Below are 27,586 nucleotides of genomic sequence, written 5' to 3'. Positions count from 1 at the left end.
ACTTTATAACTTGCTATTACGATTATATCGATTATTAAAATTCGATACTTTATCGGACTTAAAAAAAAGATCTTTTCGGATTCGGTTAAAGTATTCAGTATATATAAAATTTAAGATAAAAAGATCAAGCTAATAAACGAAGCAAACGGCGTAAAAACAGCATTAAGTAGCAAAGTTGATTAGTATAAGCTATTAAAAGTTAAAGATACTTTATAAAAGTAGATAAGAGAATACAAGCAATACTTTTTTCCGCGCATTATCGATATACCGAAAAGCTTTCGAATTATACTTAAACGTATAACGAACTTAAATATCGATAATACTTTACGGCTTAAAAAAAAAGATTTATTTAAAAAGATGATATTAAGCAAAGAAAAATCAATTGCATTCGTTTAATAAAAGTACGGTAAGTTTTACGACGACGTTTCACTTTCGATTAAGTTTAAAACTATTTTATATACTGCTTAGCAAGCTTTTAACTATTTATATTCGAAAGCTTTATAGCTTATTATTATTAAAATGCTTTAAGATAAGCTTAATAAAAGAGTTTTAACATATTGCGAAAGACTGTACCGGAATCAATAATTTTTTATAATTAAAAAGCAGCCGAGTCAATACAAACTTATTAACTTAATAACTTTATTTAATATAGTTATATAGAAAGACGCTAACTTACTTTCAATTATGAATAAGTTTATTGAAAAGTTTTTTAATTGCTAAATAGCTAGCTTAATCGACTTTTATTCGAGTTATGATTAGCAAACACTTTATTAATCGAATAAAGACTTTACCGCTTTTTTTATTCTATTAAGTTTCTTTCGATGTATTACGCTTTCGCAAGATATTACGAACTCGATCGCTTAATTCGTTCGAATAATTAATTTTATTTTAAAGCTTTTGCAACTTAAAGTCGTTATGCTATTTATCGACGATATTAAAGTAAAAGGATTATAAATAGATTATTCTAATAAAAAAGCACTTTCGAGTATAAGCTGATTCGTGCTCGAACATATTTAAAACATCAATAAGATTTTAAAACGAATTGAACGCGCTAAAGTTACGATCGAAGAAAAGTTATAATTCTATCGAAATAAAACAAATATAATAAGATTCGTATGCAATTCGAAAAGTCGCGAACTCGCTATAAATAAGGTTATTAAGATTAATAATTAAAAAACTATCGAAAACGTTATTAAAGTTAAAAGATTTTTAAGCTTTTGCTTTTACTTTCGTATATAAGTTAAAATATTCGTATATATTATTAACTTTTTTTATAACTTTACGAAAAAAGATATAAATTAGTAATAGATCAAAGCGCATTCGAAAGCTATACGGATATTATAAAACGCTTTAACGACAGCTTTAATTTTAATTAAAATCGATTACGAAAACTAAAACAAAGAAATAATAATAAGAGCGGACGCTAGCTTAAAAAGATAAAAAAGACATATTAACTAACGCGAAACTACTTTTAATAAAATATAATCGGTTCGATACGAATTCGAAGCTTAAACGGAAGCAAAACGGAATTACGACGCTATTTAACGAGAGTGCCGCGGAGTGCTTAAAGTCTTCAAAAACTTAAGCTATAAATTATCGAAATGCATTTTATTTTCGAGATTGACGTTAAAGTGCTCGTTATTTAACATCGACGAAAAGCTATCGATATACTTTTAGCTTTAATTATACGCTAGTTAGTTTAAATTAATCTTTTCGATTTTAAAGTTTAATATATCTTTAATAAAGATCATATTATTATTAATATATTATTAAGACGGCTACGACACTTCGATGATTTAAGCAACGAAGACGAGAATAAGTTCGATAATAGCTTATTAACCGACTTAAGACTTATTAAAGCTCGAAACGGCTTCGAAGAACTTTCGACGGACTTTTTAATAGATATTCGCTAAACTATTTTTAAATATATGTTTTAACGCTTAAAAAAAGCGGAGAATGCAAACTTAAACGAGTCCGACGACGATTACGATTCCGAAAGCTTTTTAAACTTAATCGAATACTTTTCGAAATCAATTCGAATAGCTATTTTCTTAACGACTTTGCGAAGATTTAAAGACTTAAACAAGATAAAATATCGTAAGTTTAAAAGAAAAGCTATTAAGTATAAAGTAAACGATAAAATATTTTAAAGACTTTCGACGAAAAGCTTTTCTTTTTAATTAATAGTCGATAAACTTTCGATTAAAACGAATATTATTATAGCTTGTTACGATAAAAGTAGTTATAAAAGCCGTAAATCAATTTATTACCGTGTTTTTTAACGTTATTTTTGAAATAAATATTATACGAACGTTAAACGATTCGTTAAAACTTATAAAAAATGCTAATACCGAATAATTAATAAGCTCGAAAAACTATTGCACTTTATTCGATTTAATAGCTTAATAGAACGTTAAGCTATCGATATTACTTATCTACTTGCACGCAATAGTAAAAGCTACTTAATTGTTATTAAACATAATGTAAATAAATAAGTCGAAGCAAAAGCGATTCGGACTCGAGACTCGTTTTCGATAGCTAAGTTTATTTAAAAAGATATTATTTGCCGTTATAAGATTTTTTTTTCAATTAATAATCGACGGAAGTTCGGAGTTTAAAAAAAAAGTAATCGACTTGCTTAATAATTAAAAAATCAATCGAGTCTTAGTTTTAGCGTACAATTCTTAAGCAAATAAAATAATAAATCGCGGCTACGGATTAATTAAAGACGCATTAAGTAAGCTTAAAAGTACTAATTAAATTGCGCAATTTAAAAGCAAGATCTTAAGCTTGACTTTGAGTTTCTATTTAACTACTTTATAGCTTCTTTAAGCTTTCAAGCGACTATTAAAAGTAAAGATAAAGATTAAGATTATACGTTCGTATTCCGTTACTTTTTATTTTGCGACACGCTTACGCGTTGCAAAAGCTTTCGCTGTATCGATATTTATAGCATCAATTGCTTTCGAGCTTTTTGTTTAGCGCAATAAATATGCTAAAGTATTTATATTAAAAGTGCTGTTGCTAATAATAATAATAATAACGCTGTTTATAAGAGCTGCGAAAGTAAAGCATAAAGTATTATTACGTGCGTGTTTTTCTTTATAGTTCTTAGCATTAATTCGTCGGATAGCCGCGAGCTCTTTTTTTATAAGTCGTATTAATTTGCTATCTTTTTTATACGAAATAGCAAAGCAATTTTAATGCTCGGCCTCGAAAAGACTATAGCAATTCGCGCACTTCGCCGGCGCTATGCAATCGCTATAAGCTAAGCCGTCGTATTAATCGATTCTTTAATTACATTTGCTATAGCGAAAGTATTAAATACATTTAATAAGATTGTAATAGCTTTAATATCTTAAATCGTGTCTCGTGATTTTATATTTCTTTTTAATTAGTTTAACCGTGTCTTTGATATTAAAAAAGCGGAAAAGCTTTACTTCTTTTAAAAAAAAGACGATTAAGATTACGGTAACGTTAAAAGCTTTAAGGTCGACGCTTTTATGGCCGATTTTAATTTCGATTAGCGTTTGTTTTATTTATGCAACTATTTTATCGAGAACGAGATCTTTAATTAATATTAATTCTAATTCGCCGTTCTTATTAAAAACGTATATAAAATAAAAGATATAGCAGATCGCGTAATTATATTAAAGCTATAATATTTCGACTTTAGTCGCGGATAAAAAACGCTTAATCGTTTCTTTTCTTTTTTAACTAATAAAAGTATTACGTATTTATAAGTCTTTAATTAAAAGTAATTATTCGGTTTAAGTCGCGTGTATTTCGATAATAAAGTCTATTATAAAGTCGCGAAAAGAGTCGATTAGCGTTTTGCGTAAAGCATAAAAATATTAAAGTCGATTGCGCTTAGCTTTGTTTATAATTATAACGAAGATTCGAAGGTCGGGTTTATCCGAGTATATAAAAGCTAACGATAGCGAAGCTTTACTCGAAGATAAGGTTTAATTAAATCCGCTCTTTTTAACTAAAGCTTTAGCTTAAAGCTTAGCTTTTATTAAAGTCAAATCGACTCTTTTAACCGCTACTTCCGCAAAGTTAATAAAAAGAACTTACGGGCGCACCCCCTACGTTTAGCAACCGTGTGCACACCGAGTGAACACCGAGTTAACACCAATCAACCGATTATACACCGATTATAATCGGTGTATATTAAAGTTGATCTTAAGGTTGACGAGTTTTTTAATATATTATTTTTTGAATCAACCTTTCAACTCCAATATTAATCTTTACACTTTAATATCAACCTTTAAACTCTAATATTAATCTTTACACCTTAATATCAACCTTTAAATTCCAATATTGATCTTTACACTTTAATATCAACTTTTAAACTTTTATATTAATCTTTACACTTTAATATCAACCTTTACACCTTAATATCAACCTACATTTTAATATCAACTTCCTTTACACTTAATATCAACTTTATCGTAATAAATAAAAGCACGTGCTAAGAGCAAAATACTCTACGTCATCATTATAACTAGCTTATACTTTTAACTTGTATATTTCTCGTACTTCTCTTTGCTTTTTTTATTACATCACCGCCGCCACTACCTCACCGCCGCCACTACCTCACCGCCGCCACTACCTCACCGCCGCTACTACCTCACCGCCGCTATTATATGCTAAAAGCGATACTAGTAGCAAGGCAATGCTAGAGGCGATACTGGTAGCGATACTAGTGGCGATACTAGTGGCAAGGCAATGAATGCTAAAGGCGATACTGGTAGCAAGGCAATGCTGGAAGCGATACTGGTAGCGATACTAGTAGCAAAGCAATGCTAGAGGCGATACTGGTGGCGATACTGGTAGCAAGGCAATACTGGAGGCAATACTGGTAGCGATACTAGTGGCGATACTGGTAGCGATACTAGTGGCGATACTGGTAGCAAGGCAATGCTAGAAGCGATACTGGTGGCAAGCGATACTAGTAGCAAGGCAATGCTAGGGGCGATACTAGTGGCGATACTGGTGGCGATACTGGTAGCAAAGCAATACTAAAGGCGATACTGGTGGCAAGGCAATGCTAAAGGCGATACTAGTGGCAGGCGATACTAGTAGCAAGGCAATGCTGGTGGCGATACTGGTAGCGATACTGGTGGCGATATTGGTGGCGATACTAGTGGCAAGGCAATACTGGAGGCAATACTGGTGGCGATACTGGTGGCGATACTGGTGGCGATACTGGTGGCAAGGCAATACTGGAGGCGATACTGGTGGCAAGGCAATGCTAGAGGCGATACTGGTGGCAGGCGATACTAGTAGCAAGGCAATGCTGGTGGCGATACTGGTGGCGATACTGGTGGCGATACTGGTGGCGATACTGGTGGCGATACTGGTGGCAAGGCAATACTGGAGGCGATACTGGTGGCAAGGCAATACTGGAGGCAATACTGGTGGCGATACTGGTGGCGATACTGGTGGCAAGGCAATACTGGAGGCAATACTGGTGGCGATACTGGTGGCGATACTGGTGGCAAGGCAATACTGGTAGCGATACTGGTGGCGATACTGGTGGCGATATTGGTAGCGATACTAGTGGCGATATTGGTAGCGATACTGGTAGCGATATTGGTAGCGATACTGGTAGCAAGGCAATACTGATGGCAGCGCTGGTGGCGATACTAGTGGCGATATTGGAAGCAAGGCAATATTAATAATAGTCGAAATAATAATGAAATTAAAATTAATAAAGTGTTAATAACGTATTAATAAAGTTCTAATAATAATAATTAATAAAGTTAATAATAATTTAATAAAGTGTAATAATCGTATAAACTCGATTATAAATCGAATTATAAAGTGTAGCAATCGAGTATATTCGATTGTAAATCGAGTACTCGGTGTAATAACCGAGTGCACTCGGTTGTAAATCGAGTACTCGGTGTTAACTCGGTTGATAATCGAATAAACGTTTTTGGAGTTATCCGAGCTACAACCGAGTATACACCGAGTATTCGATTTACAACCGAATGCACTCGGTTGCTACACCAAAACGTTAAGGTGTAAGTAAGGTGTAAGTAAGGTGTTGCAACCGAGTGCACTCGGTTGCTACACCTAAGGGTTGCGCCCGTAAGAAGTAGTAAAAGCATTTTAATAAAAAGTAAGTAAAAAGATTCGTTGCGAATACGAATAAAAGCAAAGATCTTTTTGTTAGTAGTAGTAATAGTAGTATTCGTTTAACGTTTACGGGTCGCTTTTTATAACGAGTCCTGTGACTTCCTTAAAGGTATATAAACGTGCAGCTAGTCTTTCTATACATAAGAGCATAAGACGTATATAGCGTAAAAGCAGATCTCGAAAGAATAGTACAAGTACAGCGGTGTTTTTTTTTATTAAAACGATATGTAAAAAATATATTAAGCAAGTATACAAGCGGGTTTTTATAAAAGACCGAAGTCAATGTCGTTTGCTAAAGCAAGCTACGCGGGTAGTTAAATTTATAACGGAGCACTTAAGCTCGTTTAATATAAAGTAAAGAAAAAAAGAAAGAAAGAAAGAAAAATTACTAGTAATTAATTAAGAGCTAAATGAGTATAAGCCTTCGTAATAGTGCTTCGATATACAAGATCGACTCGCTATTAGTACCGAAAGCAGATTTTAAAGTAAAACTCCGTGACTTTTAAAAAGCTATAAAAGTTAATTAGCGAAGCTTTAAACAAGCGTATATAAGCTATCGCTTTTCGCGGAATAAAAAGCGGAGTAAGTAATCGTATCTTTTTAAGCTATCGATTAAAAAAGCGTTAAGCTTTTTCATAAAAAGCAATGTGTATTAAAGACTTATCTTTTTAATAAGAGTAAATAGTTTTCGCGTTTTCGTAACGATACTTTCGATAATATTACGCAAAGTCTTCGTATTAAGTTCGCAACGCAAATAGTTTATGCAACACGTATTTAAGCAAATGTAAGTTTAACGAAGCTTTACTTGCGTACTCGAGACTTTAATCGCGATACTAAGTAAAGAGCTTCGCTTTGCTCGTACTTTATTATTTGTTTCGTGCTTAATCGATTAAAGTTTTAATAATAAACTTAATTTCGAACGCTGTAAACTCGGAAATAAGTTTCGATACAAGCTTAAGCTTTGCTTTTTCGTCGGCGAGCCGATCCGCCGTTTCGTTATTAATAATAACGGTGTGTCTCGAAGCTTATTTAACGTTAACTTTTAATTGTTTTATCACTTTTTAAATGCGTAAGAACGCTTATTAAAAAGTAGTCGAAGCAATGCTTTATATGCATTAGATCACGGACGTGCTATTTATATATAATTATATATAATAATAAATAAAGTTTAATAAAGGCCGAATCGCGTGCTTAAGCGCTTTTTAAGCTTTTATTGCTTTCGCGTTAAAAACGTACGATAAGTTATGTGACGACCTTAAGCGATTACCTGAAGGAACTTACGAAAGCGCGGAGATTCATATAAGAGCTTAAGAGAATCTTAAAGTAATGACTTAGAATCAACAACTATCGAGTGTAAAGGTCGAAAGTAGCTAAGGTCTATATATACGAAAGTAAAAGCGCTAAAGACTCGTAAACTATAGTTCATAAGTTAAAAAGCGAGGAATAAAAGAATACGAAGAATACGAAGGAAAAAAGGAAAGAAGTAGCTTAGCGCATGTAAAATAAGTTTAAAAGACTTAGCGTATCGTCATACTACCTTTCCGTTCGAAAAAAGCTCGTCTTCGAGCGTTTATTTATTGCTTTATTACTACTTAAGTGATCGTAATTATTAATACCGTTCGAATAAGCTTTAATCTACTCGAAGAGCTTCGCGAAAAGGCCGAAGAGCTCTTTGTGTTTTAAATAGAAGTCACGTATTTTAAAAAGAGCGTATATAAAGTCGAAAGCGAGGTACTAAGTAAAGTTAATATCGCGGCCGAGCTAAAAAGCGCGGTATTTAAAGTGCTTTTTAATTTAGCGTACTGTTAAAATGTTTTTTATTTCGTACTTAAGTTCGCTAGTAATATTAATCGGGTCAAGTTTAAGAATGATTTGCTTGAAAGTAAAGTCATTAAGAGCTTTTCGTAATCGTTCGGAGTAAAAGATTAAGTGAACCTTTATTGACTCGAAGAGCTTAAGTTTAAAGCTGCTATAAACGTTATCGGTAACTTCGAACGGTCCGTTCGTCGAGTTATCGAGCTTCTTTAACAGTCGAGAGATAAAGAACGGACGCATGTTTAACTAAACTTTATCGTTAACGTCGAAGTCAACCGAGCGCTTTAATTTATTAGCTTGTTTAGCTATGCGGTCTTAAGCGCGTTAAAAGTGCTCTTTAGCGAAGTTCTAAGCTTCGAAGTAGCGGTTAGCGTAAGCGCGAGCTTCGTTTTAGTTGAGCTTGCGAAAAAGGGTTTAGTCGTTAAGTCGTTTTAAGCTTTAATTTTAAATAGTCCGAAAAGCGTAGCCGTAGATTACTTTAAAAAAAGAAAGACCGCCGAAAGAGTCGTAAAAGAGCGTTAATTAAGCGAAGTCTATTATAAAAAAGAACTCACTTTAATCGTCTTAATAGTAGCTTACGAAAAGACAAAAGCGCTTTTGCAAGTATTAGTTGTAGATTTCGATTTAACCGTTAGTCTCGAAATGTGCGGCGGTGCTAAAAATCAGTTTAATGCCGAGGATTTTGTTAAATTCTTTTTAGAATTCGGATTAGTATTAAAGTCTTTTATTAAAAGTCAGTGTCAAAAGAGCTTTAAAATACTTATAGATGTGGTAGATATAAAGCTTAGCGAAGCTTTTAGCGTCGATAGACTTATAATAAAAGATCGAGATTGCTTGCTTAAAAAAGCGGTCGATTATTACAAAGACGTTATCGTAGCCGTGCTTATCTTTATTAAAGCTATAAAAATCTATAATAACGTGCTCTTAAAAGCGCAAGAAGATCGAGAGAAGTTAAAGCAAACTAGGTTTTTTATCGCGAAGCATTAAAGCTCGTTTGCAAGCGTAGCAGTTGCGGTAATACTAATTGACGAATCTAGTTATACCGTACTAATAATATTGTATTGTAAAAAGCTTATAAGTTTTACAAGAGCTAAAGTGTATTGTAAATACTTGGTCGTAGACTTTTCAAACGAGTAACGAGCGTAAGTTTTAAACGTCGAAAACTAATAAGCGGCCGTTATAAAGCAGCAGGTCGCTTTTTATAATGAGTTTAGCTCGTAAACCGTAGTTTACGAGTAAAGACTCAACTTTAAAAGCTTAAACTCGAAGTGCTATAAAGCTAAGAGCGGTCCGATTAGCTTTTAAAACTTAATTAATAACTCGGAATATCGATAAAAGCTTTGCGATCTTTTCGATAGTAACGGCGGTCTTCGAAAGCGTAAGTTAGCGTAGCTCTTCGGTCAAGAGTCGTAAATTAACGTTATCAGCGCGAAGCAGCGTTTGCAAGCGTTAAGTGCGCTTAAAGCTGTTTTAAAAAAAGAGCTTTTCGATGCGACGTATTAGCGCGTTAGCTAGCGAGTTGTTTTTACTTAGTTTATACGTGATAATAAAGTTATAATCGAAAAAGAGCTCTGCTTAACGTGCTTAACGAGCGTTAAAAGTCTTAAAGGTCATAAAATACTTTAAAGCTTTATAATCGATAATTACTTGAACTTAATAAAAAGAGCCGGCGAATTCGGCGCAAAAGTTATTAAAAAAGCGTATAATAGCTAGCATCTCTTTATCGTAAACGACGTAATTGAGCTTAACGGAAGCTATAGTTTTAAAGTAGTAAGCGATTAGTAGTTAATCGGAATTATGCTTTTAAGAAAAGACTAAAGCGATTACGCCGTTTAAAGCGTTAGTCTTTAGCATATAAAAGAGGTCTTGATTGTAATGCTATAAGATTAGCGAAGTAGTTAAAGCGAGCTTTAAAAGGTCGAAGCTTCTTTAATACTAAGAATTAAATAAAAAAAGAACGTTAGCTTTAATCAAGTGCATTAAAAGCTTCGCGATTACGCTGTAATCTCGAATAAAACGGCGGTAGAAGTTATAAAATCTAAAAAAGCTTTAAACGCTTTTAACGATTATAAAAAGCGCTTAATGCTTTATTATCGACGTCTTGTCCGGATCTACTTTTAAGCTTTTAATAGAAATAATAAAGCTTAAGTATTTTACTTTAATAGTATTGAATTCGCATTTTTTAATATCAGCTTAAAAGCTAGCGTCGTCGAGTCGTTAAAGAACTTAACGGACGTAATAAGCGTGCTTTAAAAGGTCGAAAGAGTAGATTAAGATGTCGTTTAAATATACCGTATAAAAAATGTTTAAAAAGTCGAAGAAGAAGTTATTTATATAGCGTTAATAAATAGCGAGTCTATTAGTCAATCCGAATAAAAAGACCTTGCACTTATAAGCACTGTAGCGTGTTCTGAATATTGTAAGCTCTTTTAAAGCTAAGTCTATTCGTATTTTATAAAAAGCTTGCCGAATATCGAGTTTCGTAAAGATTTTAGCTTTTAAAAGACGTGCGAAAGTCTTATCGATTAAAAAGAAAGAGTATCGATCTTTACGAATAAAGTTGTTTAACGCGCGGAAGTCAATATAAAAGCGAAAAGAACCGTTTTGCTTTTTAATAAACAAGATTAAAGCTGCAAATAGCGCTATTAAAGGTTCGATAAAACCTTTGTTAAAATTGTCGATAAAGTAAGCTTTAATAAGCTTTAATTTAAAGATCGATATCTTATATAATAATAAGTATCGAAGCGTTTTCTTTTTCTTTTCGAAAAGCTCGATTTTGTAGTCGTAAAGCTTGTGTAATGCTAGCACGTTGCTAGCGGCTTTAAAGAACACGTATATATAATCAAAGTATTCGAAAAAGATAAAAAGGTCGTTAATAAGCTTTAATAGTTTTGCTGCGAAGTCGATAGTAAAAATAAAGCCGTTAGTGAAGCGTGTTAGCGTTACTTAATAATTAGCTTAAGTAAAAGCAATCGTTTAACGCTCGGAGATTAAGCAATCGAGCTCGTAAAAAAACGTAAAAAATAGTTTTACGTTTTTTTATCGAGCAATTATATAAAAAGCGTGTTCGAAAACGCCGTTGATTTTAAAGTTTCTATTGATTTTATGCTTAAATGTTTAACGAAAGCGTTTAACGAGTAAAAAAGGTTTTACGAAAGCGATATCGGTTAATATAAGCTTACGGTTCATTTAAGACATTGATTTAGCGTAGTCTTTAAAAAAGGTGGTTTTCGTAAAGCGAAAGAGTAACGGCTTTACGAAAAAGTAAATAAAAAAAAAAGGTTTAACAATCTTAAAAGAAGAAGCGGAAAGAAGACGATTCCGAAAAAAAAAAAGACGATTTTAAAAAGAAAGAAGTGATTCAGCGACTATTATTGCTGCATAATCCGCTCGTGAATTATAGTTTATAAGTGAATTAGCGTCGTAAGCTTTTTAAAAGCAGTTTAAAGCTCGATCACGTTTATTAACGTCGTGCTAATAACGAGCGTTTATTTTACGCTAATTAAAGTGTGTAATCTTAATAAGTTTAATGTAAGTAGCGGTCGGAAGGTTAAAGCGAAGTTAATAAAGCTTGCGGCGAGCGCAGTTAAAGAGAATCTAATGCTTAACTAGCTATGTTCGTCCGAAAATTACGCTGTGATTTTTAAAGTTGGTAATAAAAAAGAAAGTAAAAGATTAAACGCGCTTATCGATCGTAAAGTTAAGAAGTGCAAAATGTAAGATAGTAGCTCTACGAGCTCTATTGTATAATTTGATAAAGAATAAAGCCGAAAAGGGTTGAATCAAAGGTTTAAGAAAGAAAAAAAGTGATTTGAATAGCGCTAAGTTAATTAGCGCGTACTTATTAGCTTTTGAGTCGAGCAAAGCAAATACTTTATACGAAAAGCTATTTTTAATAAGAGTGACGAGTATAGTTATGGCTTTACTATTAAGAAGCTTCGTAAGGTCGAGGTATCGCATATTTCGAAGCTAGCTTAAAAAAAAGGCTTTGCTTAAGCCTCGACGTTTCTTTTATTAAAAGCGTCGAAGTTAGTAAAAGAGAGCTCTTAATGATCTTTAAAAGCATCGGAGTAAAGCTTATCGTCCGAATCATTCGAATAAAAGCCGTATTCAAGTTTAGCGTCGTATTTTATTTCGTTGATTAAGTAGTAACGAAAGAGCTTCGGCGTATTCGAGTCTTTGCAAGACGATTTAAAAGTCTTAATCGCTAACTTAAAAGCGTTTTCGAGAGAAAAAAATTTATTAAATCGATTAGATCGATCTGCATTAGCGCTAAAGCTATTGAAAGTTTAGCGTTGAAAAGTAAGAAAAGAGACGAGGGTTGAGCTACTTTAACGGTTCTCGTAATAAGTGATTTACTTGACCGCTGCTTTTTAAGTCGAGCGGGATTCGGTACGAGCTTTATTATAAAAGCTCTTCGCGAATTAAGTATTATACTTAGCTTGTAAAGCGTCGTAAAGCTTTGCAAACGCGTATTAACTAGCAGCTAATTATTGGACGGCAGTTTAAAAGTCTTTAAAAGTTGTAGTCTTAACAAATTTTAAATAAAGCTAGTCGCGCAGCGTCTTAATAATCTTAGAACGCAAAGCCTTACGTAATCGGTCTTTGTCTTTGATTTCGGCGGTAGCAGCAAGCTTTAAGAAAACAAAATAGAAATCTTAAAATTGCTAGTTAAGCTTTATATAAAGTTTTTCGAACTCAATTAACGCTTTAGCTTTCTTAGCGAAATCGTTTAAGAACTCGAAAGCGATTTAAACGAATTCCGAAGCGGTTATAAAGTTGTTACGATCTATGATTAAAAAGGCTAAGAACAAGTAAGCTATTCTTTCGATTTAATTAAAAACGTAATTCTTGCGTTAGCGTTTTATAAAAAAGTATTTTTTAAAAGCTTTTAAGTTATCGAAAACGCGGGCTTGCTAATAGCGTGCTCGATAGCTTATACCGTTCGAAAGCTTTTGTTTAAAGTTAAAGATCCGCTCGATACGAGCGCGACCTTAAGAAGCTAAGGAAAAGGCTTTAAAAGTGTTGAACTTAGCTAAAGTGCGAAGGTTGGTTAGCTTATAAAAAGAAAGTGGTTTATTATTGTCGGCGAAAAAGCGGCGAAAGTTAGCGGTTTTATAAGTAAAAAGAGTAGTTTAAAAGATCGAGAGCTTGTATAGCTCTTTATCTTTAGAATTATTTTCGAAAAAGACTTAAAAAAGCTCTGACGAGCGTTCCGTAGTTAGTAAGATCGCTTAAAACTAATTTAATTCTTTTCGAACTCGACGAGCTTCTTTTTCAACCTTTTTAACGAGAGTTTTTTGTTCGCTAGCGTTTTTATCAAGCTTTTCGTTACGGGTTTTCATATTTGCGAAGAGCTTTCTAAGCTTAGCAGCCTTTCGTTAAGACTAAAAGAGAGCTTAGTATTAAGCTAAAGCTTTTTTAAAGTTAGTAAAAGCCGAAGGATCATCTTTATCGTCTTGCTTATTAATAGCTTCTTTTTAAGTAGAAAGAACTATTAGTTAAGCCGTAAAAGAAAAGGAAGAAGCTGTTAAAGCAGCTTTAAAAAGTGTGCGAAAGATTTTGCTCGCGGAGCGAAAGTTGTTATATTATATAAGTATTATCTTTCAAGTTATACTTAAAATAAGCTTTCTCGTAACCGTTAATATCGTTTAAATGTTTTTTAACGTTTAACTACTAAGGAATTCTAAAAAAGAAGAATATTATTAAAGCCGTTCTCGGCGGAGTGAAGTAGTTGTTGATAATATAACGACTTTAAGCGATTACTTAAAAGAACTTACGAGAGCGCGAAGGTTTATATAAGAGCTTAAGAGAATCTTAAAGTAATGATTTAAAATTAACAACTATCGAGTATAAAGGTCGAAAGTAGCTAAGGTTTATATATACGAAAGTAAAAGCGCTAAAGACTCGTGAATTATAGTTTATGAGTCAAAAAGCGGAGAATAAGAGAATACGAAGAATACGAAGGAAAAAAGGAAAGAAGTAGCTTGGCGCATATAAGGTGGGTCCAAGAGACCTGGCGTGTCGTCACAAGTTATTAATAGCTTTTTTGCTTATAGCAATTTTTTTTTGTTTTTAATAAATAACGTATTTGTACTCGACGTATTTATGCTCGTCTTTATATTGCTTTAAGCCGTTTAAGAAAAAGATAATATCTCGATCGATAAATTAAGCTTATTACTTTTTAAAGTCTTTACCGGCTTGCTTTTTTTTAACGTTTTAAATAAAGTCCGTACAGCACTTAATTAAAAAGTAAAAGTAAATTAGCTTTAATCGTAAGCAAAAAAAAAGCATAGCTTTTAGTTTTTATAGTTTTGTCTTAATCCGTTATCGAAAGCTTATAATAAGACTTTTAATAATTATAAAAAAAAAGATACGCTCTACTATTAAGTAAGCTTTGTTTATTATCCGTAATCGTAATACTTGCCGCACTTTAGTCTTTTCGAGTGCTATTTCTTCGAAAAAGAGTTCGGCGTCTTTTAAAAAAGTAATAGTTAAAGCCGTACGTTAAGTAAGAAAAACACTTTTCGTTACGTAAGCAATAATCTTATTAATCGTATCGATATATCTTTTTAAGCTCGCGCTGATTTCTTTGTTTAAGTTGTTTTCAATTAAGTATCGTAAAAGCTTCGTTCGTCTTTCGTATTAAGCTTCGGTGTTATATAAGATCGATAATAATACGCAAGTGATCATTGCTTTGCGTAGCGCGTAAGCGGAAAGACCGTTTGCCGTACGAGCGAAGCTTTTAATATAAAATGCTACTCGTCGTGCTTTTTTAGCTTTTTTTTAAATAAGTAGCGTTTAAAAATCATTTTCCGATCGAATTATACTTTAAGTTATCGTAGCTTCGAAGTAGCTTTTATCGTCGAAAGCTGCGCTTAAAAGCTTAAAATGATATTAATTTTATTTAATTATAAGATAATTATATTTAAAGCAAAGTCTTCGTTCTTATAAGAAAAGTAAATCATTTTTATCTTTTTTAAAGCGAAGAAAATTTAATTTTTTATTTCGTAAGCTAAGATGTTTTAAATATTTGTTACGAAAAAAGTAATATTAAATATAAGTAAGTATAACGCTTTATAAATGCAAATATTATTAACGTATTTAAATCGTAATATCGTGTTTTAATTAAAGAGTTCCGCGAAGTATAATATATATAAAACGGAAGATAGCGGTGATCTTTAAAGTGTATCGCATTTTACGTCGTAACGGTTCGTGATTGCATTTTCGAAGCGTATTTAAACTTATCGGTCGTTAAAAAAAAAAGTAAATAAGCTTTAAAAAAAAAAAGGCTAGCTTTATTTATTTATGCGCTTAAGAAGCCGACGCTTAAGCAAAGCGTCGAAAGCCTTTTGAACGTTTAGTATTATTATCGTAATAATCTTGCTTGCTAAAAAAGCTGCTTTAATATCGTAAGTAAAGCAAGTTACGAAGTTTATAATAAATCGCTTAAGTAAAGCTTCGCTGTATTAAAAGCTTTAAATGCTTAAAGTTAAAAAAGTTTAAGCAATTCGCTTAACGATAATACGCTTTAAGCTTTTAAACACATATAAAAAAAGAATTATAAAGCGCTACGAGCGTATCGAAGTCTTGTCTTTTTTACTTACTTTAAGTATTATAGCTACTTCCGTTAGTTTTTAATAAGTTAAGAAAAAGCTATGCTAAAAGCAAGCATTAAGCAAAGCGTAAATATAATATCGAATATGCTATTAAACTTTTTTTAAAAGCTTAATAATGATCCGGTCCGTTTTTAACGAAATGCTAATTACTTTTATAATGCTTTGTTTTACTTTTTCGAAAGTAACGGTTAAGTCTTACGGCAAGTACTTCGTGCCGTCGTATTAAAGTTCTTTCGAAAAGTTATCTTTAACGCTAAACCGGCCGAATATAATCCGTCGTAATAAGTTTGCTTTCTTTTTAATATCTTATACGATAACCTTTTTATATATAAAAGAAAAAAAATTAAAGTTAATAATCAGCTTATGCTAACCGATTACTTTATATAAGTCTTTATCGTTTGCAACTCCGTTTAATACTTGCATTTAATTATCTTTTTTAACCTTGCGTATAGCGTTGCGAAAGTGTTTAATCTCGTTCGTTAAAACTCGATCGATAAAATTATAACGCGCTTCGATATATTCGTAATAACCTCGTTTAATTTCCGAAGTCTATTAAAAAGCTGTCTTGCTTATGTCTTGATAAAGTATACCGACGGCTTTAATTACATTTTTAAAAATCTTTGCGAAAGCTAAAGCACTTCTTTTAATTTATACGGAATCGTAAAAACTTAAAAGATTAAAGAAAGTATTTATGCTGTTGCGTATAAAGTCTTCGAATCTATTTATATTTTTATCCGTTATTTTTTTATAAAACTAATCTATTAGTACGCGCTCTTTTTTCGAAATCGTAATAACTAAAGTTTAATAGTTTAAAATGCTATGCAAGTCTTTTCTTATTATCGTAATAGCGTATAGTATATTTAAAAAAATGAAGTTTAAAACGTAGCCGAGCTAGTATATAAGTTCTTTTAACACGCTGATAAAGTTTATGCCGCTCGTTATAAATTAATTCGTAAAATCTTTTTTTTAATAAGCGGTCCGAACCTTTAGTTTAAATATCTCGTATTATATATTAAAATCCTTTTTTATTAAGCACTTATAATTAAAAGTAAAGTGTAAGACGTAATCGATGACTTTATTAATAATCGGTTGTTTATAAGCGTTAAGAATAGTATATCTATTAACGTCGATTTAAAGCATATCTTTACTTTAAACCGGTCGTCGCTGCTTTATATAAAGTCTAGCTCTATTGCGAATATATATAAAAACTCGAAGCTTTTCGGCTTCGAAATTATTTTTCGAAGTTCTTTATAAATCTATTAAAAAGTAGATATTAAAAGCGGAGTGTGTTTATATCTTTGTATTAAAATAAGTGATTAGTTTTTATACGCATATTATATTTATTTTATACTTATGCGTTAAAGAAAGTATAATCTAATAATTAAATGTAAAGCGTTTTATATTAGCTTATCCGACGTATATATCGAGCTTAAACCGTGTCGTATAGCCGTAACCGGTTCGTATCGGTATATTATTTATTAAATAAATTAAAAAATAAGTTCGTCTTTCGAATCCGCGTCCGCGTCTATTAAAAATAAGATCTTAAGCTTGACTTTAAGTTTTTACTTAATTACTTTATAGCTTTTTTAAGCTCTTAAGCGATTATTAAAAGTAAAGATAAAGATCGAAGTTATGCGTTCGTATTCTATTACTTTTTGTTTTACGACGCGCTTGCGCGTTGCTAAAGCTTTCGCCGTATCGATGTCTATAGCATCAATTGCTTTTAAGCTTTATATTTAGCGTAATAAATATGCCGAAGTATTTGTATTAAAAGTGCTGCTATTAATAATAATAATAATAGTAACGCTATTTATAAAAGCTACGAAGGTAAAGCATAGAATGTTATTACGCACGTGCTTCTCTTTATAATTTTTAGCGCTAACTCGTCGGATAACCGCGAGCTTTTTCTTTATAAGCCGTATTAGTTTACTATCTTTTTTATACGAAATAATAAAGCAGTTTTAATACTCGGCTTCGAAAAAGCTATAATAATTCGCGCATTTCGCTAGCGCTATGCAATCGTTATAAGCTAAGCCGTCGTGCTAATTAATTCTTTAATTGCATTTGCTATAACGAAAGTATCGAGTATATTTAATAAAGTTGCAATAGCTTTAGCATCTTAAATCGTGTCTTATAATCTTGTATTTCTTTTTAATTAGTTTAACCGTGTCTTTTATATTAAAAAAGCGGAAAAGCTTTATTTCTTTTAAAAAAAAGACGACTAAAGTTATAATAACGTTAAAAGCTTTAAAGTCGACGCTTTTATCGTCGATTTTGATTTCGACCGGCGTTTGTTTCGTTTATGCAACTACTTTATTAAAAACGAAGTCTTTAATTAATATTAGTTTTAGCTCGCTATTCTTATTAAAAACGTATATAAAATAAAAGATATAATAAACCGCGTAATTATATTAAAGCTATAATATCTCGACTTTAATCGCGAATAAAAGACGTTTAACCGTTTCTTTTCTTTCTTAGTTAATAAAAGTATTACGTATTTGTAAGTCTTTAATCAAAAGTAATTATTTAGTTTAAGTCGCGTATATTTTAATAATAAAGTCTATTATAAAGTCGCGAAAAAAGTCGATTAACGCTTTACGTAAAGCATAAAGATGTTAAAGTCGATTGCGCTTAGCTTTGTTTATAATTATAACGAAGATTCGAAAGTCGGGTTTTTCCGAATATATAAAAGCTAACGATAGCGAAGCTTTACTCGAAGATAAAGTTTAATTAAGTCCGCTTTTCTTAACTAAAGCTTTAGCTTAAAACTTAGCTTTTATTAAAATCAAATCGACTCTTTTAACTGCTGCTTTCGTAAAGTTAATAAGAAAAAGTAAAAGCGTTTCGATAGAAAGTAAGTAAAAAGATTCGTTACGAATGCGAATAAAAGCAAAGATCTTTCCGCCGGACTTAACGTAAAAAGCAATAATAATAAAGTTCGTAGATTTCTTAGCAATTTTATAAGCAATAACTTTATCCGCTATGCTTTAAATCGATACGACGAATTTATCGTTTATTTCGAAGTATTAAAAGATAATATATTACGTATCCGCTTTCTTTTTATTTAAAGCTTTTACTTGCGCTTTTACTTTAACGTAATTAGAGTTGTTAAGCTAGTCTTTAACACTTATAATAAGCTTCGAAAGTACTTAATTGTTTATATTTCTTTGCTCGTTTTAAAAACGTTTAATAAAGTTATAATAAAATATTATTACTTCGTTTAATCGAATGAAGTCGGCCGTAATATTGCTTCGAAAGCAGCGGTTTAGTATTTTACTTATTATTTTTCGAGCTACCGAAACAAAGGCAGTTCGAAAAGAATAAAAGAGGTCTGAAACGTCAAAAAATAAAGTTGTTTGCAAGCTTAAACGGCAAGAAAAGGCTTTATCAAAGGATCTTTTAAATTCAAGAGATAATATAAAGGTGAGATCTTTTTGTTAGATTTAACGTAAAAAGCAATAGTAATAAAGTTCGTAGATTTCTTAGCAATTTTGCGAGCAATAATCTTATTTGCTATGCTTTAAATCGATACAACGAATTTTTCGTTTATTTCGAAGTATTAAAAGATAATACGTTGCGTGTCCGCTTTCTTTTTGTTTAAAGCTTTTACTTGCGCTTTTACTTTAACGTAATTAGAGTTATCGAGCTAGTCTTTAACACTTATAATAAGCTTCGAAAGTATTTAATTATTTATATCTCGTTGCTCGTCTTGAAGACGTTTAATAAAGTTATAATAAAGTGTTGTTGCTTCGTTTAATCGAGTGAAGTCGGCCGTAGTATTGCTTTAAAAGCGGCGGTTTAATATCTTATTTATTATTTTTCGAGCTATCGAGACGAAAGCAATTCGAAAAGAATAAAAAAGGTTTAAAACGTTAGAAAATGAAGTTGTTTGCAAGCTTAAACGGCAAGAAAGGGCTTTATCAAAAGCTCTTTTAAATTTAAAAGATAATATAAAGGTGCCGACCTTATAGCCGTTACTCGTAAAGAAAAGCAATTAATGCAGCACTTTTTAAGCAAAGCATTCTTCGCATACGAAAAACCCGGCAAACTTATAAAAAGAAATAAGTTTATTATAGTTTATAATTATTATAAAAAACCTTATTATTTTAAGCTAAAATGCGTAATAGCTTACTTTTATTTAAAAGCTGCTTTCGATAAACAAATCGAAAAAAAAGCGTAAAGATAAAGCTGCTAAGCAAGCTAAACTTAAAACGGCTAAAAATATCGACTTTTTCGAGAAAATTCTTTCCGCTACTTTTTTTATGCTTTCGATTCGAAGCTGCGCTAATAAGACTTTTTAATTCGCTTTCGACGTTCGAGATTTCGATATAGATTAGCAATTAAAGTTTGCTCGAAGTAGATTATCTTAATTAAAACTAATTTAAAAGCATTATTCTTTTTTTCGATTTAATTTTTTTCGCAATTTTCAATTAAAGCAACGTTTTCGAAAGCTTCGAACTTTGCTATCGGGTATTACTTTTATTTTTAAGTATTAAATAATATCTATTCTTTTTATAATTTTTACCTTTTTATTTTATTTTTTACTTTTTTTTTTAATTTTGAAAAAAAACGACGGCTTACCGCCGTAGCGGTGTTCTTTTATCTCTTTTCTTTTTTACTTTAGCATGCCGTCTTTTTTATTAAAGTCTTTCTCAAAAACTCTTCTTTTTAATTCTCTTAAGAAACTTTATACGCTTTCGCTTTTTAATCTTTAAATATATTCGAAAATACTTTTACCTTTAATAATAATTGTATTAAATATATATTTTATCGTTAAAAGTTTTTCGAAAATATTTTTTTATTCGATTTAAGCGAAGCAACTACCGTCTTTAAAATAAACGGTTATTTACTTTTATTTTAAAGAAAAAGCATAATTGCTTTACTTTTTAAAACGGACGACGGTAGCTTCGATTAGATTCGTTTATATAACGTTATTTATTATCCGAACTTTAATATTAACTTTCTTTTTTGCTTAAATCTTATTCGAAAAGGTATAAGTATAACTTTAAACGAAAAAAATGCTTTACTTTTTTTATTAAGCAAAAATACTTTAGCTTTTATCGCTCGAATCGCTTAAAACTTATTTTGTTTTAATATCGATTTGCGCTAGCTTTTAGACCGAGCTTTTCGCTTAAGTTATATATATAAAGCTTTCGACGTTAATTAAAGACGCTATGCTTACTTCTTTTAATTAGCTTTAACTTTCGATATTCTAAATCTTTTTTAATAACGATTTTAATATCGAGCTTTAGCCGCTTTTTCTATTAAAAAGGCTTAAGCTATTTAATATAAGCGTTTTAAATATCTTAAATAAGAAAACTTAATAAATATATAAAAGCTATTAAAAGATATAAATTTACGTATACCTTTTCTTTTATACGCTTGCGAAAGCTACTTCGATAATCGAATAATTAAAATAGCATATAAGAGATATATTAATTTAAAACGGTATCTCGACGAGCTTATTTATATAAATAGTATTAAACCTTTTCGTAAAAGGTACGACGGCTCGATTTATTTTATTTACTTTTATTACGATAAAATAAAAGAAATCGAGTGCTATAATATAAAATACAAATCTAAAGTATTAAATAAATTCAAACTTTTTTAAGCTTTTCGTTGAAAAAAGATTATACGTTTTCGCATCGATAACGAAAGCGAATATATTTTTCCGCGCTTTTAAAAATACTTAATCGAAATAAGCGTTCGATTTGAACTTGCTATTTCGCATAATTTATAGATTAATAAAGCTATCGAAAAGATCGGACGAATACTTTAAGATATTATAAAAACGCTTTTGCAAAGTTTTAAATTCGATACGAAATAATAGCCGGAACTTCTTCGCATTGCCGTTTATCTTTACTTTCGTCGCTTTTATAGCTCTATTAGCATAACTTTTTTTAAAGCTACGAACTTATATAATGTCGGATATAATCAGGTGATAGACCTATCACGTGTCAAGACCTCTCCAGATGTATAAGTAAAAGGCTACTCTTTAAGTTTATAAAAAAAAAAAAAGAATCTTTTTACTTATCTTCTTCTTCGTATTACCGTTTAATAAGTTATAAGCTTCCGCTACGACTTCTTTAGCGCCGAATATTATATCTAATACTCTTTACGACTTCCTTAGCATCGAACTTTTCGTAAAAACAAAATCAAACGGAACACGATATCCTTTTTTAAAAGCTATTATTTAACGATATACACAACTCTTTTTTTTTATTGCTTGCGTTTATCGCTAACTTTTTATATCTCTTTTTAAAAACATACGACCTTTTGTTTTTAAAAACATTTTAATAGCAACTTATCTCGGATAATAGTATTTACTTAAGGTTTATATATATATATATATATTTATAAACTTTTCGACGGAATACGCCGAAATAAACTTTAATCTTTCGAGATTTAACTTTTTATAAATCTACTTTATATATATACTTTATTTATATTTAATATCAATCGAAAACTCTTTTACCGAGACTATTATGTTTTAAACGACTTAGCTGTATTACGTTAGCGCGCTTTAACTTTTACGATAAAATAAAACTCGGATAACTTTAATAGATTTTTTATTTTATTTTTAACTTCATTTGTTTTATCGCAAATTAATAATAGATCAAGACGTTGCGAACAGCTTAATTAATTAAGAACTTCGAAAGACTTTAAAAAAAGCTTTTTTTACGAACGATACTTTTGTATTATTAAAAAACACGAAAACTCGCAAGATCTTTCAACCTTTTAATTCTACTTTTTTTTATCGCTTTAATCTTTTTATAAATTATATATAAACACTTATCAACACCTTTTTCTAATCTTTCGACTTTATTAAAGATCGTAATTTTGATCTTGATTTCTAACTTTTTAATATCGAATTAGATTTAAACACTTCTTTTTTATCGGCTTCGAACGAAGAACTTTTTTATCTCTTTTTACTTATTCTATTTTTCGGTTTCCGAATTAAAAAACTTTTTCGCTACTTATAAAAATATCTCGATAAATATCATTTTAGTATTATTAGCTAACGTTAAAGATTTTATTAAACTTATTAAGACTCTGATTTTTAAGAATAGTTATAAATACTTAATCTACTTTTTCTTTCAATCTTTCCGCCGTTCCGTTCTTTAACGAAAAAAACTAAGTCGAGTTCTTTCGACGTATCGACTTCGCTTTTATTAATAAAAACTACTTTTACGAAAAGATCTTTAAAAGTATAAAAGTCCGACCAACTTGCTTTTTAAGCGAAACGGAGTTTGCGTTTAAAAAAAGACTCGACGCGTAAAACGAATTTTAAATTTAAAGCTGCTCTTTTGTTCGTAGTAAACTCGAGCTAACCGCCGTAGACTTCGTTAAAAAAAAAAAAAAAAGCTTTATAATCGTCGGAGACTTTAAAAAACACGATCTTAAGAAGCTATTATTAATAGATTTAAAAAAACGATTTCGACTTAAAAGCGTCGCGACGTTTTATCGTTTTTAATCCGTATTACTCGCTTTTCGTATTAACGAGTTCGACGACGTCACTTTTTTTAATAACGAATTTATACGCTTAAACAGATAACTTGAGCTTCTCGGCGATAATACTTAACTTTCCGTTCTATAAATAATTAAAGTTTATTTTAATTAGCTATCGTTTTCGTACGAAAACTTTGTCGGATGTGATCAGGTGATAGACTTATTACGTGTCAAGACCTCTCTAGATATATAAGTAAAAGGTTACTCTTTAAGTTCATCAGACAATAATTAAGAATCTTTTTACTTATCTTCTTCTTTATGTTATCGTTTAATAAGTTATAAGCTTTTGTTGCGACTTTTTTAGCGCCGAAATACTATAACTAATATTCTTTGCGATTTCTTTAGCATCGAACCTTTCGTAAAAACAGAATCAAAACGAAACGGAATACGATATTCTTTTTTAAAACTATTTTCTAGCGATATACACAACTCTTTTTTTTTATTGCTTGCGTTTATCGTTAACTTTTTATATCTTTTTTTAAAAACATACGACTTTTTATTTTTAAAAACATTTTAATAATAACTTATCTCGGATAATAGTATTTTTTTAAAGTCTATATATATATATATATATTTATAAACTTTTCGACGGAATACGACGAAATGAACTTTAATCTTTCGAAATTTAATTTTTTATAAATCTACTTTGCATATATATTTTATTTATATTTAGCATCAATCGAAAACTCTTTTATCGAAACTATTATGTTTCAAACGATTCAATCGCATTACGTTAACGCGCTTTAGCTTTTACGATAAAATAAAACTCGAACAACTTTAATAGATTTTTTATTTTATTTTCAATTTCACTTATCTTAACGTAAACTAATTATAAATTAAAACGCTGCGGACAGCTTAATTAATTAAAAACTTCGAGAGACTTTAAAAAAAGCTTTTCTTACGAACGATAATTTCGTATTATTAAAGAATACGAAAACCCGCAAGATCTTTCAACCTTTTAATTCTACTCTTTTTTACCGCTTTGATTTTTTTATAAACTATATATAAACACTTATCAACACCTTTTTTTAATTTTTCGATTCTATTAAAAATCGTGATTCTAATTTTGATTTTTAACTTTTTGATACCGAATCAAACTTAAACATTTCTTTTTTATCGGCTTCGGACGAAAAGCTTTTTTATTCTTTTTTATTTACTTTACTTTTCGGTTTCCGAATTAAAAAACTTTTTCGCTACTTATAAGAATATCTCGATAAATATTACTTTAGTATTATTAGCTAACGTTAAAGATTCTATCAAGCTTATTAAGACCTCGATTTTTAAGAATAGTTGCAAAAATTTAATTTATCTTTTTTTTCGCTTTTTTCGCCGTTCCGTTTTTCGACGAAGAAAACTAAATCGAGTTCTTTCGACGTATCGATTTCGCTTTTATTAATAAAAACTACTTTTACGAAAAAATCTTTAAAAATATAAAAGTCCGACCAATTAGCTTTTTAAGCGAAACGGAGTTTACGTTTAAGAAAAGATTCGACGCGTAAAACGAATTTTAAACTTAAAGTTGCTCTTTTATTTATAATTAACTCGAGCTAATTACCGCAGACTTCGTTAAAAAAAAAAAATAAGCTTTATAATTATTAGAGACTTTAAAAAGCACGATCTTAAAAAGCTATTATTAATAGATTTAAAAGAACGATTTCGATTTAAAAGCGTCGCGACGTTTTATTATTTTTAATCCGCGTTATTCGCTTTTTGCATTAACGAATTCGACGACGTCATTTCTTTTAATAACGAATTTATACGCTTAAACGGATAACTTAAGCTTTTCAGCGGTAATACTCAACTTTCCGCTTTATAAATAATTAAAGTTTATTTTAATTAGCTATTATCTTTATATAAAAACTTTAAATCTAATTAAGTTTCGAATAACGATTATATCGACGGCGATAAATCTAAAACTTTTTTTCGCCGACTTTATAGCCGCTATTCGTAAAAAAAAGCAATTGATATAATAGCACTTTTCGAGCAAAGCTTTTTTCGCATATAAAAAACTTAGCAAACTTGCAAAAAGAGATAAGTCTATTATAATTTGTAATCATTATAAAAAGCTTTATTACTTTGAACCGGAATGCGTAATAGCTTACTTTTGTTTAAAAGCTGCTTTCGATAAACGGATCGAAAAGAAGCGTAAAAATAAAGCTGTTAAGCAAGCTAAATTAAAAAAGGTTAAAAATATCGACTCTTTCGAAAAGACTTTTTCCGCTGCTTTCTTTATACTATCGATTCGTAGCTGCGCTAATAAGACTTTTCAACTTGCTTTCGACGTTCGAGATTCCGATATAAATTAGCAATTAAAGTTTGCTCGAAGTCGATTATCTTAATTAAAATTAGTTTAAAAGCATTATTCTTTTTTTCGATTTGACTTTTCTTGCAATTTTTAATTAAAGCAGCGTCTTCGAAAGCTCCGAACTTTATTATCGGATATTACTTTTACTTTTAAATATTAAATAATTTCTATTCTTTTTATAATCTTTATTTTTTTACTTTATTTTTTACTTTTTTTTTTATTCTTTAAAAAACACGATAGCTTACCGCTATAGCGATGTTCTCTTATCTTTTTTTTCTTTCACTTTAGTATACCGTACTTTTTATTAAAGCTTTTTTTAAAGACTTTTTTCTTTAATTCTTTTAAGAAACCTTATACGCTTTCGCTTTTTAGTTTTCAAATATACTCGAAAACACTTTTATCTTTAATAATAGCTGTATTAAGCATATGTTTACCGTTAAGAGTTTTTCGAAAATATCTTTTTATTCGATTTAAGCGAAGCAATTACCGTTTTTAAAATAAAAGGTTATTTATTTTTACTTTAAAAGAAAAGCATAATTGCTTTGCTCGTTAAAACGATCGACGGCAGCTTTAATTAAATTCGTTTATATAACGTTATTTATTATTCGAACTTTAATATTAACTTTCTTTCTTATTTAAATCTTATTCGAAAAAGTATAAGTATAACTTTAAGCGAGAAAAGTGCTTTGCTTTTTTTATTAAGCAAAAATACTTTAGTTTTCACCGCTCGAATCGCTTAAGACTTGTTTTGCTTTAATATCGATTTGCGCTAGCTTATAAACCGAGTTCTTCGCTTAAGTTATATATATAAAGCTTTCGATTTTAATTAACGACGCTACGCTTACTTTTCTTAATTAGCTTTAACTTTCGATACTTTAGATCTTTTTTAATAACGATCTTAATATCGAGCTTTAGCCGCTTTTTCTATTAAAAAAGCTTAAGCTATTTAGTATAAGCGTTTTAGATATTTCGGATAAGAAAACTTATTAAAAATGTAAAAACTATTAAAAGACATAGACTTACGTATACTTTTTTTTTTATGCGCTTGCGAGAGCTGCTTCGATAGTCGAATAATTAAAAGAGCATATAAAAGATATATTAATTTAAAACGGTATCTCGACGAGCTTATTTATATAAATATTATTAAACTTTTTCGTAAAAAGTACGACGGTTCGACTTATTTTATTTACTTTTATTACGATAAGATAAAAAAAGTCGAATGCTATAATATAAAGTATAAGTCTAAGGCATTAAATAAATTCAAACTCTTTTAAACTTTTCGTCGAAAAAAGATTATACGTTTTCGCATCGATAATAAAAGCGAATACGTCTTTCGGCGTTTTTAAGAACACTTAGCCGAGATAAGCGTTCGATTTGAACTTGTTATTCCGTATAACTTATAAATAAATAATATTACCGAAAAGATCGGACGAATACTTTAAAATATTATAAAAACGCTTTTGCAAAATTTTAAGTTCGATACGAAATAATAGCCGGAACTACTTTGTATTTGTTGAACGGTAACACGGGGAGAAAGATGAGTAGAAAGATTCTTGATTATTCTTTAATGAACTTAAGGAATAGCCTTTTACTTATACATCTAAAGAGGTCTTGACACGTAATAAGTCTATCACTTGATTATATCCGATACTTTTACTTAAGATTTATTCAGATGAAAAAGACTCTTATTAAAGTTCATAAATAAGGCTCTTATTAAGAGTAGATCCGAAAAGAAAACAAAAGAACACATAAGAGTATTTTACAAAGAAAAACAGCAAAGGCCGAAAAACTTGATTACAAAGAAAGAATCAAAAGACTAATTTAATTGCTCGCTTGTTTTTAAGAAAGAAAGATTATCTTAATCTTTAGTTTTCGTTTTTTAATTTAATTGCACTTAAAAGAGCTTTCTCTTTTTAAGTGAGTTATCTTTTTCTTTTGTTAACCGATCCGAAAAGTGATTAGCAGTATTATTAGCTGATAGAGAAAAGTGCTGCGTAATGCTTATCGAATTTTCGGCGTTATTTTTTATTCGAGAAATAAAAGATCTGCGCGATAAAGCTTAAAAAGATCGAGTCTTAACTTCCGATAAAGATTTTTAGCGTAAGATTAAAGCAGCTTTTATTTATATTTTCCGTTTTAAATTAAACTAATTGATTTTCTTTGCTTTTTTTTATTTAAGCTCGTTTTCTGA

Source organism: Drepanopeziza brunnea (genome assembly GCF_022702325.1).
Source record: "Drepanopeziza brunnea f. sp. 'multigermtubi' strain 214-2 chromosome Unknown ctg8, whole genome shotgun sequence".
NCBI classification, from domain to species: domain Eukaryota; kingdom Fungi; phylum Ascomycota; class Leotiomycetes; order Helotiales; family Drepanopezizaceae; genus Drepanopeziza; species Drepanopeziza brunnea.
This window is presented reverse-complemented; position numbering follows the sequence as displayed.